Raw genomic sequence first — 5,316 nt, 5'->3', positions numbered from 1 at the left:
CAGCACAAACCCGGCCCTTGGGGGCTGCAGGGAATCTCCCATTGCATGGACACAGAATCGCGGAATGCCTGGGCCTGGAGGGGACCTTGGGGACCATCTCGTTCCACCCCTGCCATGGCAGGGACACGTGCCACCGTCCCAGGCTGCCCCAAACCCCATCCAGCCTGGCCTGGGACATGTTGAGTCAGCTTGGGGGGGTTTGACAGGCAGGAGACAAAATGAGGTGACAAGGATGGAGAGAACAGGCAGGAACTCCTCTCCAGGCCGGCGTTTGGGATGACCTGTGACACTGGCATGTCCCCAGATTGTCCTGTGACACTGGCATGTCCCCAATTTGTCCTGTGACACTGGCATGTCCCCAGATTGTCCTGTGACACTGGCATGTCCCCAGATTGTCCTGTCCATCCCATGCTCTACGGACACCTGGCTCTGGCAGGGTCCTTGGGGGGTGGCCTTGCCCTTGTCACCTGGACCCCAGGCTCCCCTTGCTCCTGTCCTCGCCCAGTCTGGGGCTGTTGGTGGGACCCTGTGAGGGGCTGAGGATCCAGAAGGAGACTTGGATCCTCTTGCAAAGGGAGAGACAGGATTCACCAGGAGCAGACAACTCCAGCTCTGCAGTCTGCAGCTCCCCAGGGCCTGCCTGAGGGGGACAGAGCTGAGGCAAGGGGGCTCCTTGGCTCCCTGTCAGAGGAGGGGGACAGAGCTGAGGCAAGGGGGCTCCTTGGCTCCCTGTCAGAGGAGGGGGACAGAGCTGAGGCAGGGGGGCTCCTTGGCACTCACCTCCAGGTGCTCCCAGTGCACAGAGCACCCACAACTATTGCTGTGAGCCAGAAGAAGTTACCTCTTCTAGGCATTATCCTGGAGGAATAGGAACACATCTGTCATCCTCCTTGGATAAAACCTGTGCTCCTCTTCCCACTGCAGAGAGGGATCCCCATTCCCCTCTCCTAGAGGATTCAGTGGGATCTGGTTTGGAAAGGGGCAAAGCACCAGCTCAAGGAGCCATGGGGCTGAGAACATTCCTAATTTCCCATTGCTGGTTCATGGATTATCATTTACTGTCCCTTTGGATTAGCACAGGAGAAACCTCTGCAAAAATCTGACCTAAGGCCAAAACCTGGTGCTCAGAATCCCATTTCTAAGGCAATTTTCATTAAAAGACATGAGCTCAGGATTTCAGCCCCCTCAGCTTGTTGGTGCTGGGCCATTTATTCCAATGAGCAGGAGCATCCTCCTGGCTCAGCAGCACCAGGAGCCTGGGATCCATCCTCTCTCCCTGATTGCAGGGAGCCTGGGATCCATTCTCCCCTGATTGCAGGGAGCATGGGATCCCAGGCTCCCCTGACTACAGGGACACCAGGATCCTGGGATCCATCCTCTCTCCCTGATTGCAGGGAGCTGGGATCCATCCTCTCTCCCTGATTGCAGGGAGCCTGGGGTCCATCCTCCCCTGATTGCAGGGACACCAGGAACCAGGGATTCATCCTCCCCTGACTGCAGGAGCCTGGGATCCATCCTCTCTCCCTGACTGCATGAACCTGGGATCCCTCTCTCCCTGATTGCAGGGAGCCTGGGATCCATTCTCCCCTGATTGCAGGGACACCAGGAGCCTGGGATCCATCCTCTCTCCCTGATTGCAGGGACACCAGGAGCCTGGGATCCATCCTCCCCTGACTGCAGGAGCACAGAGAGCCTGGGATCCATCCTCTCTCCCTGATTGCAGAGAGCCTGGGATCCATTCTCCCCTGATTGCAGGGACACCAGGATCCTGGGATCCATCGTCTCTCCCTGACTGCAGGGAGCATGGGATCCATCCTCCCCTGACTGCAGGAGCACAGGGAGTCTGGGATCCATCCTCTCTCCCTGACTGCAGGGACACCAGGATCCTGGGATCCATCCTCCCTCCCTGATTGCAGGGAGCTGGGATCCATCCTCCCCTGACTGCAGGGACACCAGGATCCTGGGATCCTTCCTCTCCCTGATTGCAGGCAGCTGGGATCCATCCTCCCCTGACTGCAGGGACACCAGGATCCTGGGATCCCTCTCTCCCTGATTGCAGGGAGCTGGGATCCATCCTCCCCTGACTGCAGGGGTGCTCCTGATGATCTCTCCCTCCCGCTGATCGCTCCCTCCCGATGATTTCTCCCTCCCGATGATCGATGATCGCTCCCTCCCGGCTCCCGGCGCTGTTTCCCGCTGCCAGGAGCACTCACGCCTGGGATTACGGATGCACCAAATCCCCGTCACGTTTTCGCGTGTGCTTGCTGCGCGTTTGGGGAAATTTCCGCCGCCCCTCTCGCCCCGCTGGGATGGGTTTGGGGCTGGGACAGGGATGGAAATGGAGCCGGGCTCTCCTCACCGAGAGGCGAGGTGTGAAATTTCTCATGGGCAAACAAGTGAGAGCTGCGGGGTGCCCAGAAGAAGGGGGACAGAAAAGATGAAGCGGGGAGGGGGGGAATGAGGAGGAGGAGGAGGAGAGAAAGCAGCAGCCAGGGAGGAACAAAAATCCCTAAAGCACCAACCTGGATTGAAGAGTGGGGCGTTTTCTATGGGGGGATTGTAAAATGCGCTCTCTCTTTCCCCTTGGCAGGGGGAAAAAGGGCCCCCCCTCTATCTGATAGTCATTAGCATCAATTAGCCCCGTTTGAAGTAGGCAACATCTTTGTCTCTTTGCAAAAAAAGAAATAAAAAAACCTTTCAGGGAGCCCATAATAACATCTGGAGCAGGAGAGGCTGAACTGAGTTCCCCACTTTCATCTCTTGTCGAGGGACTTGGAATGTTAATGCAGCCTCATTCTTTAATGGAGTTATCAGGAAATGCTTTTCACCTCCTTCCCTTTGCTCAGGGGGGATGTTTACAAAGGGCTGGGGGCTTTTTGGGGGGCTTTTTGGGTTGTTGTTTTGTTGTTGGGATTTTTTTTACCCCTTCTCTAAGAAACTCCCCCTAAGAGATTCCCCCTCCTTCCCCTTTTATTTTCTACACTCTTGAAAAACAAAACAGGAATAAAATATAATGAATAGAATAAAGTGAATAAAATAAAATAAATAAAATAACCACCACCAGAAAACCAAAGAGGATCAGATCCCAGCCTTTCATGTTCCCTCTCTGGAGGGTCTGGGGCCGGTGCTTGGAGCAGGTGTGAGCAGGGGAGGTGGGGGGTCCTGGCCAGAGCCCCCCGCCCTGCCTGGCTGCTGGGTGCTACATTTCCCAAGTCATTACCAGCGGGTGAAAATTTCCAGCTTTCCCACCAAAATGCATTAGCTGAGCACACAGCACTAATGGGAAACAGGACACGTCATTAGGCACCGGCTGTGGCCAGGCCTGAGGAGGGAAGGGAAAGGTCAGCTGGGCTTTGGCTGCTGGTGCATCCCTCGGTCCATCCCTGCAGCTCCCTGTCCATCCCTGCAGCTCCCTGTCCATCCCATCAGCTCCCTGTCCATCCCTGTGGCTCCCTGTCCATCCCTCTGGCTCCCTGTCCATCCCTGCGGCTCCCTGTCCATCCCTGTGGCTCCCTGTCCATCCCTGTGGCTCCCTGTCCATCCCAGCAGCTCCCTGTCCATCCCTGCGGCTCCCTGTCCATCCCTCTGGCTCCCTGTCCATCCCTGTAGCTCCCTGTCCATCCCTGCGGCTCCCTGTCCATCCCTGTGGTTCCCTGTCCATCCCTCTGGCTCCCTGTCCATCCTTGCAGCTCCCTGTCCATCCCAGAGTCTCCCTGTCCATCCCTGCAGCTCCCTGTCCATCCTTGCAGCTCCCTGTCCATCCCTGTGGCTCCCTGTCCATCCCTGCATCTCCCTGTCCATCCCAGCAGCTCCCTGTCCATCCTATCATCTCCCTGTCCATCCCTGCGGCTCCCTGTCCATCCCAGAGTCTCCCTGTCCATCCCTGCAGCTCCCTGTCCATCCCTGCGGCTCCCTGTCCATCCCAGCAGGTCCCTGTCCATCCCTGTGGCTCCCTGTCCATCCCTGTGGCTCCCTGTCCATCCCATCAGTTCCCTGTCCATCCCTGTGGCTCCCTGTCCATCCCTGTGGCTCCCCGTCCATCCCTGTAGCTCCCTGTCCATCCCTGTGGCTCCCTGTCCATCCCTGTAGCTCCCTGTCCATCCCTGTGGTTCCCTGTCCATCCCTCTGGCTCCCTGTCCATCCCTGCATCTCCCTGTCCATCCCTGTGGTTCCCTGTCCATCCCTCTGGCTCCCTGTCCATCCCTGCAGTTCCCTGTCCATCCCAACAGCTCCCTGTCCATCCCTGCGGCTCCCTGTCCATCCCTCTGGCTCCCTGTCCATCCCTCTGGCTCCCTGTCCATCCCTGCGGCTCCCTGTCCATCCCAGCAGCTCCCTGTCCATCCCTCTGGCTCCCTGTCCATCCCAGTGGCTTCCTGTCCATCCCATCAGCTCCCTGTCCATCCCAGCAGCTCCCTGTCCATCTGTCTGTCCACCCATTCTGCCAGGGGGATCCATCAGTGTCCCTGCCCTGCCAGCAGCTCACCCATCCCAACTCCAACACAGATCCTTTAATTACAGCAGCAGCTCTGACACTGCTTTCCCTGGGAATCACAGCACCAGTCAGGACTTATAAACAGCAAAAATCATGAATTGATTTAATAACCTTTTAATAACCCCAAACCTCATCTAATGACACCCATGTTCAATCCAAGCGCATCCTCTGTGCCAGCAAAGCCAGGAGCTGTGAATCTCTGAGGATGTTTTTTGTTCCCAAGGTGACTTTTTTTGGGAGAGGCTTCAGCACTCGCCCAGCTTTGAACGTGTGATTCCAATTAAGGCCGTGGCTCCACGGCAGCAGGATCAGAGCTGCCTGTTTGGATAAGGAGCAATAAAGCAGCAGCTGTATTTATTCACTTATTTGGAAGCTGCTGGGGAAGACAGGATGCTAAAAGGCAGGAAAAAACGTGTTTTAAAGGCAAACTTCAGGGACTCTTTTGTCTCCTGTGGGCATCCTCCTCCCTGAGGATCCTTGTAGCCATCACCAGGGTGCTTCCTCATGAGCAGGATAATCCTGCCTGTGTATTCTCATCTGCTTTGAAATGCTCAAAAATACAGAGATGTTTGTAATTATTTCTATGCATTGTGCAGGGAAAAGAAACTTTAAATGGCATGAATGCCTGTTTAAGGCAGGATTTACTGGATATGGCCCGTGAGCCTGTGCATGCAGGGATGGCTAATGCCAGGTTATTAAACCACAGGGGATTTTTGCTCTGTGTTTATTAACCTGGAGACTCCGGGGCTCCTCTGTGTTTGTACACACCAGAGTGAATTTCCAGTAAGAATCTGGTGGGATTTGAGCAGGAATCCCACCTGGGA

The sequence above is a fragment of the Molothrus ater genome, chromosome 4 (genome assembly GCF_012460135.2).
Source record: "Molothrus ater isolate BHLD 08-10-18 breed brown headed cowbird chromosome 4, BPBGC_Mater_1.1, whole genome shotgun sequence".
In the NCBI taxonomy this organism is placed as follows: Eukaryota; Metazoa; Chordata; class Aves; order Passeriformes; family Icteridae; genus Molothrus; species Molothrus ater.
The sequence above is the reverse complement of the archived record's forward strand: the minus strand, read 5'-3'. Positions refer to the sequence as shown.